The sequence below is a fragment of the Tachyglossus aculeatus genome, chromosome 5, assembly GCF_015852505.1.
Source record: "Tachyglossus aculeatus isolate mTacAcu1 chromosome 5, mTacAcu1.pri, whole genome shotgun sequence".
Lineage (NCBI taxonomy): Eukaryota > Metazoa > Chordata > Mammalia > Monotremata > Tachyglossidae > Tachyglossus > Tachyglossus aculeatus.
The window spans coordinates 82,999,118-83,013,564 of record NC_052070.1 but is presented as its reverse complement, the minus strand read 5'-3'; the positions used below and the strand labels follow the sequence as shown (position 1 = coordinate 83,013,564).

The 14,447-nt window shown below is 44.0% G+C and overlaps 1 non-coding gene across 1 annotated transcript; it reads right to left on the bottom strand.

Annotated features, from left to right (window-relative positions):
* Positions 1 to 9,175: 9,175 nt before the first annotated feature.
* On the bottom strand, positions 9,176 to 9,313 carry LOC119929130. Its single transcript, XR_005451269.1, has one exon. It is a non-coding gene; the product is annotated as a small nucleolar RNA SNORA7 (small nucleolar RNA).
* Positions 9,314 to 14,447: the final 5,134 nt, after the last annotated feature.

The following is a 14,447-nucleotide window of genomic DNA, read 5'->3' as shown; positions in this document are numbered from 1 at the left end:
ACAGTTGACTTTAAAAAAAAAAATGTTGTATTTGTTAATCGCTTACTACGTGCCAGACACTGTACTAAGCATGAAATACAAGTGAAATATGTTGGCCACAGTCCATGTCCAGATGGGCCTCACGGTCTTAATCTGCATTTTACCAGATAAGGTAACTGAGGCACAATGAAGTGAAGTGACTTGGCCAAAGCCACACAGCAGACAAGTGGCAGAGTTGGGATTAGAATCCATGTCCACTGACACCCTAACCCATGTTCTTTTCACTGGGCCATGCTGATTGGTAAGGAGAGCAATGAGAAGCTATTAGAAGTTTCTGAGGCATGGAGATATGGGTACAGAATAATATTTCATTAAAATGATCCAGGCAGCAGAAGAAAGTATGGACTGAAAAAGTGAGAGCCTGAAAGCCGGGAGGCCAGTGAGGAGGCTGATACAATCGGTCAAGCTATGATGAGTGCCTGGACAAGCATGGTGGCCATTTTTTTAATGGAATTTATTAGGTGCTTATTATATGCCGGTCACTATTCTAAGCACTAGTGTTGTCCATGTCTGACATGGGACTCACAGTCTTAATTTCCATTGTACAGATGAGGTAACTGAGGCAGAGAGAAGTGAAGTGACTTGCCCAAGGTCACTTAGCAGACAAGTGGTAGAGTGGGGATTAGAACCCAGAGCTTCCGATTCCCAGACCCGAACTCTGACCACTAGGCCACACTGCTTATCTGGAAAACATTGTGGACCCCATTGTTAGGTAGGGACCGTCTCTATATGTTGGCGATTTGTACTTCCCAAGCACTTAGTACAGTGCTCTGCACACAGTAAGTGCTCAATAAATACAATTGAATGAGGAAAACCCAACAGCATTTCTTCCACTGAAAGAGCACATTCAAAGGGGACATGCACAAGCCAGAATTACAATGTCATTGTAGTTTTTGTAAAGCTCTTACTACATGCTGAGCACTGGGGTAGGCACAAGATAGTGAGGATGGACACAGTCCCTGTCCCCCATGGGTCTCACAGTCACTAGGAGAGGAAGAATGATTATTTAATCCCCATTTAACAACTGAGGAAATTGAGGCACACAGAAGTAACTTACCCAGAGTCACATAAGGAAATCAAAAGGAAACTCAAACACAGAGATAGGCCCTGCATGGGACAAAGAGTTAGCACAGCAAGGATCTACCTTTACAAGCCCAAAATGCAGATGAGCAAGTTGGTCATGCTTCAGTCTTTTCAGCCAAGCTCACACGCATGAACAGGATCTCAATACTCAGTAGCATTGTATTCAAAAATGAAAGACAGCTAAGTATGAAAGCAAGCACAATTATGACAGGGTCTGTCACTTATCCTAGGGCAGCACCAGTAGCAGGGCAGAGCACACCCTGGATTTCTGAAAGAGAATTTGGTCTTGCTTATCCTCTGTGACACGTCACCCTGGAGCTATGAGAGGGGCCATCAAATTAGCAAATAAAACCCCAATAAAGCTTCCCAAAATCCCAAAATCTCAGAAACCCAGAGACAAACTCTAGAATAACCCTGCAAAAATCAACTTCTGCCAAATTAGAGGGTAGAGAAATATAGTTAAGAAATTGTCTCAGCCTGACATTTTCCAGAAAAGAGCATAAAGTGCATTTAGGAGCCATAATCAAAGCAGAAACCCATGCTGATCTGAAACTTCTCTGAATGGGCAACCCAAAGCTTCTACAGAAGATAACACCCCCAGAATTCAGTCATAGGTGAAAGGATGTGGCGGGGGAAGAGGAGTCCCGGAGTCTATCAGGGCCCACTTACTCAGGCCCCCTATAAGATCAGTTCAGGCAGTTTTGGTGATTTTCCCATTGCTGCCCAGTGGCCGGTGCTGGCTATGCTGTTTGGTCCAGTGCCCAGTGCATGAGAGGTAGTACTCATGCCAGAATGGGGGAACAAGAAGGAGTAGAGACAAAGATGAAGGGTGCTATTTTAATGCTGCGGCTACCTACTCTGATCCCAAGCCTTGATGATACCCAGAGTTTCTGGGGCCATTTGTCCCAGGAGAGCAGTCCACTTCCTGGCGGCCGTACATTTCTGAAATGCTCAGCACCCAGGAACCCATCCCACTTCTCTGTCATGTCTGTAGCCCTGGCTACAGCTCTGTTCTCACCTTGGGTGGTGGCGAGGGAGATGAGATTGAAGCAAAGTAGTTTGGTATTATAGGAGTGAACTATGAGGGTTGGAGAAGATCAGTGATAGTAACAATTATAATAACTATTAAGGTATTTATTAAGTGCTTACTATGTGCCAAGCACTGTTCTAAGCACTGGGGTAGATACAAGCAAGGTAATCAGGTTGGATACAGTACCTGTCCCACATGGGGCTCACAGTCTTAAACCCCATTTTACAGATAAGGTATCTGAGGCATGGAGAAGTGAAGTTATTTGCCCAAGGTCACACAGCAGACGAGTGCAGAGTCGGGATTAGAACCCATGTCCTCTGACTCCCAGGCACATGCATTTGCCACTAGGGTATGCTGAGCAGATAGAGTGCCTTAAAGTGGATGGTGAGTTTTTGCTTAATATGAAGATGGATAGGTAACCCTTGGGCAACCACTGAAGGTTTTTGAGGTGTGTGGGAGATGAGCTCAGAATATTTTTTTTCTGGTGTGGGGAGAATAAATGACACAGGCAGCTGAGTGAAAAATTGACTGGATGGGGGAGAACCTGGAGGCAGAGACGCCAGTGCGGAGGCTGATGCAATAAGGAGGAGAGAGAGAGGAATCAAGGATAATGCCAAGGTCACCAACTATTGACACGAATGATGGTGCTGTTGTCAAGCAGTGATGGGAAAGTCAAGATGGTTGGGGAAAGAAAGACGAGGAGTTCAGTTTTGGACATGTTAAGGTTTGGGAGTCATCTATGTGGTGATGGTAGTTGAAGCTGTGGGAGCAGAAGGCTAACAGAGTAGATGTAGAGTAAGAATAGAAAGTGACCCAGAACTGAGCCTTCAGTTAGGAGGTGGGAGGCAGAGACTGGTAATGAGTAGCTGAGGTGTAGGAGAAGAACCAAGAGAAAACAGTGTCACAGAAACCAAGGTTTGCTAGTGTTTCCAAAAAGAAGGGGTTGGTCCAAAGTGTCAAAGGCTGCCGCAAGGTTAAAGAGAATTAGGACAGAGGAGAATGCATAAGACTTAGCAAGGAGGAGGTCACTGGTGATTTTGGAGTGAGCAGTTTCAGTGGGGTGGAGATATTGGAAGCTGTATTGTAGGGGGTTAAAGAGGGAGTTGGAGGAGAGAAAGTGAAGTCACAGGTTTGAGGAATTTGAACAGGAATGGTAGGAGGGAGATGGGGCAAAAATTGAACTCATCCGACAATCCATTTTAGGTATGGCTATATTAGACTAAGGTCAGAGTTGTAGAACTGGGTTATGGGTTGAAAAATAAGAGTACCACAGACCCCAGTGATTACTCACAGAGTCTACCTTCTAATGCGAAAATCTCTACGTGAAGCATATTCCAACACATGTAATATGTGTCATTCATTCATTCAATCATATTTATTGAGCACTTACCGTGTGCAGACCACTGTACTAAGTGCTTGGGAAGTACAAACCAGCAACATATAGAGACGGTCCCTACCCAACAATGGGCTCATAGTGTAGAAGGGGGAGACAGACAACAAAACAAGTAGAGAGGTGTCAATACCATCAAAATAAATAGAATTATAGCCACATACACATCACTAATAAAATAGAGTAATAAATATGTACAAATACACAAGTGCTGTGGGGAGTAGAAGGGGGTAGGGCAGAGGGAGGGAGAGGGGCGATGGGGAGGGGAGGAAGAGGAGAGGAATGGGGGGCTTAGTCTGGGAAGGCTTCCTGGAGGAGGTGAGCTCGCAGTAGGGCTTTGAAGGGAAGAAGAGAGCCAGCTTGGCAGATGTGTGGAGGGAGGGCATTTCAGGCCAGAGGTAAGATGTGGGCCAGGGGTCGACTGTAGGACAGGCGAGAACGAGGCACAGTGAGGAGGTTAGCGGCAGAGGAGCGGAGTGTGTGGTCTGGGCTGTAGAAGGAGGGAAGGGAGGTGAAGTAGGAGGTGGCGAGGTGATGGAGAGCTTTGTAGCTGAGTGTGGAGTTTTTGCTTGATTTGAAGGTTGACAGGCAACCACTGGAGATTTTTGAGGAGGGGAGTGACATGCCCAGAGCATTTCTGTAGAGAGATAATCCAGGCAGCAGAGTGAAGTATAGAGTGTCAACTCCAGAGATGGAAAACCACCCCTTTCCAACCAGAGCTCAGAGCTCAAACTCAAGAGAGGTAAAGGATTAAATGCTCAATTCCCCACTGCAGTGTGAGGACCTGGGTTAAAAACTCAAATCACCAGGATAAAATCTGTTAGCAAATCCAACACAACCCTCCTATTGGGCGAAGGAAAATGCAAAACCTCCTAGAGTAATTATGATGCAGGCTCTGAATGTTGATTTGCAACTCAGGCTACCAGGGAGATAGATAAAAGGTGAGGTTGGGAAGACCCTGGGGAAGGATGAGGAAGTGGGGAGGGAATAGTGAAAGCAGGCTGGGAGAGTCTTCATGCTAATTAGCTTTGAAAGACTGCAGCTTGAGTCCAGCCACCACACATGAAGAAGAAAGGAACCTGAGCAGCTGACAGGCAGTTCAGCCTAAACCAACTGCACGTTCCCTGGGGATGTCACAAGGTAAACCTGATAGTCTCTGTCATTTATAATCATTATCAGGCAGGCTACTCTCCGGTATTTTACTGGGGAGCCAATTAACAAAACCCTGAAGCTGGGGGAAAAGGTCTCGGCCTTCATCTTGTTATTTCATAGAGGAAAAATAAGATTTCTGGGCAGGTGAACTAGCATAGCTGCAGCCTCCCACTGAAGGCAAGTGAAGGGGGGCAGATCACCAGACATAACTGTGGGTTATGTCGTAAATTCATAAGGCTCTGCTACTCTATCCCCAATCTCCTTCCCTGACCTTTGCTTGGCCTGTTCCTCCTTTGACTCCTTCTCAGGAAACTCTACCTGGCTCCCTAATTGGCCCAGAATTTTCTGGGCTGGCTAATTTTCCTGGTCATTGGGTAGCTGAAACATCCTATCCCTCTGGCCTGCTGGTTTTGGCAGTGTTGCTGGGTCCTGGCCCGCACTAGACAACCAGGATTTGGGTCTTCATAATTCAGAGGAGGTAAAAAGTAAATCCTGCCATCAGTTTCTTGGGCCAAAATTAAAACCTAATGGACCAATCAAGACACTCACTTCAATCCAGGCAGCTTTGGAGAGGCAGTTGGATTCCACTTGAGTGACAGGGGCTAGGTGTGTTGTGGCTTCACCTAGGAGGTGACCCTGTTCTAACTAACCCGATTGCTGAAAGACCTGCTTTAACTGAGGTTCTAGCCTGTGGTTAAAGCCCTGGGAGCTGTGCTGCAGTCCTGGCACCTATGGACTGAGTCCCACAGTGTTTACAATGTAAGGTTGTGCAAAGCACTCAAACATGTCTCCCCACTTCCCAAGAACCTCCAGTGGTTGCCAATCCACTTCCACATTAAAAACAGAAAGCACTTACTGTCAATCACCTTGCCACCTCCTAAGTTACCTCACTGACTTCCTTCCACCCAGTACGTTCATTTTGCTTCCACTCCCTCACCCAAGTTTTGACTCTAGTCTGGAACTCCCTCCCCCTTCATATTCAATAGATAACTCTCCACAGCTTCAAAGCCTTTTTCAATCACATCTCCTCCAAGAAGCCTTCCCCCAACTAAGCTTCATTTTCCTTACTTCTTCTCCCTTCTGAATGACCCGTGTACATGAATTTGTACCTTTAATTCACCCCACCATCAACCTCGCAGCACTTATGAACATATCCATAATTAAATTTAATGGCTGTGCCCTCCTCTTGACTGTAAGCTCCCTGTGGGCAGGAAACACATCTACCAACTCTGTTAGAGTTTACTCTCCCCAGCACTTGGTACAGTGCTCTCCACACAGAAAGTGCTCAGTAAATATGGTTGATGGCAAGTCTTGGGACCATTGACAAGCAGTGACTAGCTGTCATTCTGGACTTAGAGGAGCTACTTACTACTCCTTATCTTCTCCATTGTTCACACCCTTAGAACAGTGCTTTGCACATAGTAAGTGCTTAACAAATGCCAACATTATTATTATTCAAGCATTCTGACAGAAGAAAGATTTAGCTATAGGAGAGATTCTTTGCCTCCTGCTTCTCCCCTCTCCAGTCAATTTTTCACTCAGCGGCCTGTATCACTTGTACCCCTAACCAGAAAAAAAAATGTTCGGCCAGTTGCTTACTAGGTGACCTTGGGCAAATCACTTACGTCTTCCATTTCAGTTTCCCCAACTGTAAAATGGGAATTCAGTGCTTACTCTCCCTCCTATTTAGACAGTGAGCCCCATATGGATCAGGGTCTGGTTCCAACCTGATGAACTTGTATCTTTCCCAGTGTTTAGAACAGTGCTTGAATTAGTAAATGCGTAGCAAATAATAGATGTTTAATACAGTGTTCTGCAATCTCAATAAATACCAATGATGATAACAACCGAGGCAAGAACATACGTCCTCAAGGAGACACACACGTACATGAATTCAGTAAAAGCCTTCCTACTCCTTCCACTGGGAACACCCCTGTCAGGAAAACTTTACTACCTGTACTCTTACTGCTGCCGGGAGACATCTACTGCACTCTTTAAATGGTTCCATTTCTCTCAAAGTCAAGGGGATCCCCCAGGATGACTTAGAGAAAAATATGGGCTTGGAGATTTTTGCACCATGGTTTTGCAGAACTCTTTAATTTGGAGACTTTGTAGAAAGAAGGAGAATACTGTATTGCTCACTTAAGGGTCTTCTAGGTGTTTTCTGCCATCCTCCAAAGTGGCTGAAGTTTACTTCTAGTTGGTCACAGGATATCAGCAGGGGTGGCACTAAATCAAGTGGACAATGCTTGTATCCTGTAGGATATAGCCAGGGAGACTAAATGAATCAGTTCCCAGCAGCTGGGACTCTGGGATACTGTTTGAAGTGCCAATGAGGTTCTGACTTTCTCAGTAGCATATTAGCATGAAGTCTGATGGCCACCACTCCCATAGAGAGATAACAGGTAGACAGTTACAGGCTGAAATGGCTAAAACATTACTGACTTTTTCCAGAAAGGAGAAAGAAAATGAGATCCCCACTTAGAGCAAAGAGGACATTGACTGGGACTCAAAGGGGATTTGGCAGGGTGGGTGGAGACTAAACTCAGGAAGCTGGCTGGTCTTCTGCTCTCTTCCACACTGCCGCAAGACTCCATTATTTTCAACAGCAAAATACAATTGCCTTAATGGTTTAACAACTCTCCTGCGTGGCCAATTGATTTCATAAGATAGATTTCAACTGCATTTGGTGTCTGAGTCTGCTAGAAGTAAATAGACTACAAATAGGAGCGGGGATATGCAGTCCAGCCAGTGCAATTCTGCACACCCAGGGCAGTAATGATTGAAATTTGTTGCTATTTAATAGCTGCCCTCCTGACCTGTGGGAAAAGAATGCTCAAATGCTTGACTATGGGCAATACTCACACCTAGCCTGGGGGACTTCAGTGCTTCCTTTCATTTTAATAAAGCCTGAACACCAGTGGCTATTATTCTAACAGGGTGGCAGAGGCAGCTCTAACACCTGAGATGATAGTCTCCTGACTGAACTCCAGGAATACATTTTAACTTTGGTCTTCTGTTTGAACACTTCCATGTTGCATTTCAAAGTCAGACATCTGGCCAAGAGCAGAGACCCACCCTACCCCTGCAGTGGGATTCTCTCTTGCTCTGAGCAAACACCACAGATTTATAAATCCTGTTAAATATATTCTTAAAAAAGAAGCCCCACCACTCACTAAACTTGAACGTTGTCCCCTATGAAGACTGGGCTGGCATAACTCCATTGGAGTTGACCGGGGTGATGATGATGGCATTTGCTAAGGGCTTACTATGTGCCAAGCACTGTTCTAAGCACTGGGGTAGATACAAGGTAATCAGGTTGTCCCACGTGGGGCTCATAGTCTTAATCCCCATTTTACATATGAAGTAACTGAGGCACAGAGAAGTGACTTGCCTGAAGTCACACAGCTGACAAGTGGTGGAGCTGGGATTAGAACCCATGACCTCTGACTACCAAGCCGTGCTCTTTCACCTAAGCCACATTGTTTTAGTATGTCATCAAAAGCATGGAGGCTTCTGTAGTCATCTCCACACAAACACATGCTCCATTCTGGCCTCAAATCCCAGTAATCAGTCAAACAAGATGTCCATCCAGAACTAACATGCCATAGCTGGGTATATCCAGATATATTTACCAGCAGCTTGCCTCCTTCTCATATAGTGCTGATGGAGAATTGTATCGAGGCTTTGCACTGGGATAGAAAAGAGTAAGCTCGAGTATGCTGTCAAAGAGGGAATAGTCTAACAAAGCTGCATAGCAGGTTCTATTCCACGGAGGGCACTTAGCTGTGGAATAATTCCCCTTTCATAATGAGTCTATTAATTTGCAAGCTCCTCAAGGGCATTTATGTCTTTTATATGTTCCCCAAGTTCTGAGTACAGTACTCTGCACACAGTAAATGCTCAATAAATACTGTTGATACTGATACAAAATTCTATATGCATAAGGACAAGTGGCCACAAAATACAGAATATGCTTCTGTCCAAATGCATCCACTCCCATAAGGTGCTTAAAGCAGTGCATTTGGAGGGAGAATAAAACTTTAAGAGAACATTTCTGAGAAGTCCACTAATAAGAAAGGATCAATTTTGAACTCTAGCAAGACCTTCTCTCTCCTCTGACAGAAAGGTAACTAAAGTATCAAGCAGCCCTAACTTAGTCCCTCTCTGGCCCCCTAGCAAGATTTCCTTCCATCTTCATTTTTAAATTCCCTAGTAAAAATTGATAATTGTAGTATTTGTAAAGTGCATTTTGTCTTGCCTTAGGCCACTGAGTTGTTTCCGATCCATAGCGACACCACAGACACATCTCTCCCGGAACGGAGTGCTCTCCATCTGCAATCATTCTGGTAATGCATCCATAGAGTTTTCTTGGTAAAAATACAGAAGTGGTTTACCATTGCTGCCTTATGTGAAGTTAACTCGAGTTTCTGCCCTCAACTCTCTCCCATGCCGCTGCTGCCCAGCATGGGTGAGTTTTGTCTTGTAGCGCATTGCCTTCCACTCGCTAGCCACTGCCCAAGCTAGGAATGGAATGAGTGGGCCTCTGCTTGACTCTCCCTCCTATAGCCGAGACTGGTAGAATACTGGAAACTCTCCAGGCGCAACACTGAGAGGGGTGTAAAGTGTATACTATGTGCCAAGTTCTGTACTAACCAAATGGGGAGATACAAGACAATCAGGTCCCACATGAGGCTTACAATCTTATTAAGAGGAAGAACAAGTATTTTCTCCCATTTTACAGATGAGGGAACTGAAGCAGAGAGAAGTTAAGGTCCTTGTCGAAAGTTACATAGCAGGGAAGTGGTAGAGGATGGGATTAGAACCCAGGTTTTCCAACTCCCAGGCCTGTGTTCTTTCCATTAAACCACATCCCTTTTCTCTCCTCTTACCTGTTCCCTTCGCCTTAGGAATAAGCCCATATTCCCTGAGTCCCCTCCTGGCAATGACATATTTAAGCAGCTTTCTTTCAAAATTATTAAAAAAAAACCTCATGTAAGGGATGTGGGTTTTTGCTTTTTCTGGCTCTTGCCTCCAAATACATCTCAGTGGAGGAACGTCAAAGGTATTTCAGTGTTTTTCTGACTACTGATGTCATTGCCACTATTCACACCATCAGAGTGACTTAAGCAAAAACCATCGGGAAGCTGTAGAAGACACATTCAGTTGGTTTGAAGGCACCTAAAGCTGACTTGCAGTCTGTTTTGTCCTTGTCTTTGCAAAGGAATTAGGAAAACTTCCTGCATCTCTCTGTTCTGGTACAGGTTAGGAATAAACACATTTATCTTTTTCAGGTGAAAAATGAGGGAGGAGGAAAGACAAGGAGGGAAGGAGGACAAATCTAAAGAAAAAGAAATCCTTACTGGGTCAAGGCTTCCTTAGCATAATTCTATTTTCAACTGTAATGGAAAAGATAATCACTTTAGGCATGTGCTGTGGTGCCTCCAAGTGGCTTGTCTTACCTTACTTTTTGATGTTGGACAGGTTTAAATGCTCTGGGAGGATGAATGATGGCAGATTCCCAATCGGAATAGCGTGTGGTGGCTGGAGCAAAGTAGAGTATGTTTTGATGTCAACAATATAACATCTTTTCAGGGAATGACTAATTTGCAGTGTCACAAAATTGGCAGGGGACATGCACAGTAGAAAATCCATGAGGATTTTGGAAGCCTTCTAAGACAAGCATCTTCCATTAGGTGGGGCAGGTTGGAGGGTTGGGGGGTGGAGGGAGTACCCCCTGGGCAGAGAGATCTCTATGAGCTTTTCAGGATTCATTTTCTTCCTGTCTCCTGCTCCAACGTCAACTCCCCCGAGAAGAGGGACAGAGTTTCAGATTGAGTAGCTAATTCTATTTTTGTTAAAGCTTGGGTCCCCTCCCATCACATTTAGAAAGTCTAGATGTCTGTCTTAATTGACAATGCCAATTACCAACACACTCTTCAGCAAGGCCTCTACTCACCTCTTGCTCTATTTCATTTTCAGTGGCCAGGACCTATAGGCCAGTGGGCCCCTGCACAAACTACTCCTACAATCAGCAACTAGCAGGGTCTGGACTAAAATCTCACAGGATCTTTTTGGTCAAGTAACCTTAAGAGCAGAGTGAAACAAGACAGGGAAGGACAAAGAATAAGGAAGGTAGGAAGAACAAAGGAAGCCATCTTTTGTACTTAAGGCTGACCAATGCTGAAGGAGTGGTCCTGTCTAAGCATATAGATTGTGAGGAAGCATTTGCCACATTTTACGATTGTTATTATGATTTTCCAATTTCCTGTTGACTATCAGGAGAAGCAGCACGGCATAGTGGAAAGAGCCTGGGCTTTGGAATCAGAGGACATCGGTTCCAATCCCTACTCATCACTTGCTTGATGTGTGAGATCTTGGGCAAATCACTTAACTTCTCTGTGCCTTAGTTTCTCATATAGAAAGTGGGGACTCCCTTCCCTTTATACTGTGAGCTCTGTGTGAGACAGGGATTGCATCCTACCTGGTTATCTTGTATCTTCCTCAATGTTTAGTACAGTGTTTTGCATGTAATAAGTGCTTAATTAATAAAATTAGTAGTATTCCAATATTCCCAAAGCCTCCATTTATGAACTGCATCTCCTCTCCTGAGTGTTGCATACTAAGCTGGTCTGCTTTCTGCAGGTGTCTCCAAACAATCCCCTGACAGACAACATTATTTGAGGCTGCCTCTTTAAAATATTTATTCTACTCACTTGTGCCTCATTTGAGCATGAAGCAGCTGTTTGGATATCCTGCTTTATCCATTTTTCTCACATGTCTTGCCCAGCAAATTTATGTTATGATGAGCCTTACCTTGCTGTTGGCAAAATTACTGCATTCCATTAATGATCCTGTCTTGATTTAATATTGAGAATGACTCCTAGTTGGTAGTAACAAAACCATTTGAGAAACTGGTTGGAAACCCAGAGCTCCTGGTTCAATAAAAGACTGGACACTACAAGGAAAGATTGGGAGAAAAAGAAAGAAAACAGGGCCTAAAATACTACAGCAGGGAACACTTTCTGCCTCCCTCCTTCAAATTGAGAAGTTCTTTGCCTTGTCTCCTGGACCAAAGAAGCCAACCTAAGGGCCTTCTAAAAAAGAGGAAAGATAAGAGGATGTTGTTAACTTTTAATAACCAGGGTTAAGCTAAGGACAACATAAAAATCAGGGTTACTTTGTGGCTAATTAAGGACTTGGATTTTCAAGTCTTTATTTCTTTTACCTTGTATGCCCCTGGCTAATAGCAGTAATGATAATGGTAGTATTGTTTAAGGGATTACTATGTACAGAGTGCTGGGATAGACACAAAATAATCGGCTCAGATACAGTCTCTGCTCCACAGGGAGCTCAAAACAAAATTAGAAGGGTGAACAGATATTGAATCCTCATGAGGAAACTGAATGCTGACTGTAAGCTTGCTATGGGCAGAGAATGTGTCTATTGTTATACTGTACTCTCCCAAGTGCTTAATATAGTGCTATGCACACAGTAAGCACTCAATAAATATGATTGAATGAACTTTCACAAAGCAACTGCCTTGTATCTGCCTTAGGCATGGCAGCTGTGGCTCTATGTGGCAGTCATTGATTGGTCCAGGCCTGTTACTGGGTAGAACAGGGAGATAAAGCTCCACCTCCCTCCATGCTCTGCCTCCCCCTCCCCCAACGCCAGCAATCACCTGCCTCAGGTAGAACGCATCAGTGCCTTTGCAAAGTCTCTTCCTTGTTGTTGTTTGCAGGATCACAAACAGTCATTAAAAAGGCAGCTTGTTTTGGGCTAACCACAATAATAATAAATCCTGTAATAGTTCTTTGATAAAAGAGAAGGGGTCCTAACCGCTAAAACCCTCCCTTTTCTCTCCATCCACTGGGCTGCCACATTAATCCAAGCACTTATCCTATCCCACCTTGATTACTGCATCAGCCTCCTTACAGATCTCTCTACCTCTTGTCTCCCCCTACTTTAGTCCATACTTTACTCTGCTGCATGTATCATTTTTCTCCAAAAACATTTTAGTCCATTCATTCAATCGTATTTATTGAGCACTTACTGTGTGCAGAGCACTGTACTTCCCATTCCTCAAGAACCTCCAGTGATTGCAAACAGAAACTCCTTCCCATAGGCCTTAAAGCACTCCATCATCTTGCTCCCTCCTACTTTACCTCCCTTATTTTCTACTACAACCCAGCCTGTGCACTTTGCTTCTCTAATGCCAACGTACTCGCTGTACCTCTATCTCGTGTATCTCACTGCCAACTTCTCACCCATGTCCTGACTCGAGCTTGGAACAGCCTCCTTCTTCATACCTGTCAGACCTTCCCTCTCCCCACTTTCAAAGCCTTATTAAAGTCAGTTCTCCTCTAAGAGGCCTTCCCCAACTTAGCCCTCATTTCCTCTTCTCCCACTCCCTTCTGCATTGCCCTTGCACCCTTATTCATCCCCCTGCTCAGTCCCTCAGCACTTTTGTCCCTATTCATAAATTATTTAAATCATAAATAATTTATGTCTGTCTCATTCATTCATATTTATTGAGCATTTACTGTGTGCAAAGCACTGTACTAAGTGATTGGGAGAGTGCAATATAATAATAAACAGACATATTCCCTGCTCACAATGAGCTTACATTTTAGAGGGGGAGACAGAAATTAATATGAATAAATAAATTACAGATTTTATAGTCTGACTCTGTAGACTGTAAACGCAATGCAGGAAGGGAACATCTCTTACATTGTACTCTCCAAAGTTCTTAGTACACAGTACTCTGCACACAGTAAGTGTTCAATAAATACAATTGATTGAGTTTGAATATTGGGAGGGCTGTGGCCTGTCAGATTTGGGAAGGGGGTTCTAAGCAGGGAGGAAGAACAAGAGTGAGGGGAATTAGATTGGAGGGTCGAGTGAGGTTCTGTTAGAAGGATGGGCATTGGGTATGAATATTGGGTAAGGAGGGCAGATACTTAAGGTGGGGTTACTTTTTGCAGAAACTTGGAATGGATTTCCCAGGGCAATAGATCTGTTTAATAATTTCCAGGGCCCAGTACTGTTGATAGTGTCAAATTCTTTGCAATAGAGATGGTGTTGTGCCCCCATTCATTCACCTGTGCCGGCAATTCTACAGAGATCACTTCGGTTGTGCTGAGAGATTTGGTCTGAAGCCATGTTATAATTCAGGGAATACACAATCACAATCTTTCTTAGTAGTTGATCTAGAAGTGTTCTAACTAGGATTTTGCCAGGAAGGGAAAGCAATAAGAAATATGATAGCTTTCATATTCTGCTCTCTCACCTTTCTCTAGAAGATGAAGATTGTGATGACAACTTAAATTCTATGGCATTTCCTCAATGTCTCATTGTTAAGGAAAGCCCATGGGGATGTCTAAACTGTAAGACCTAATCAATCAAGAGTATAGGTTGAGTAGTTGTGAGTATAGAGATCTTGGGGAAAATAAAATAGAATTAGGAGGCATAATTCCCGCCCTCAAGGATCTTGCAATCTCTTTAAATGCTGATTTCTGTAGAAATACCTTTCGGCCCATGTGCTTTAGCAATTTTTTTTTCATTGCTTTGACTGTAATTGTGATTTTCTCAAAGGTTGTTGGGAAGGTTAAGCCTTCACATTTTAACAATGTTTTAATGTTTCCTGGGGTCTCATCCTCAGTAGTTGAAGATCTGTTGAGAAGATCATTGAAGGAATATTGCCACCTCCCTAGGCTTCTCTTCTAGTCCCTTAGATTATTAGCTCCTTGA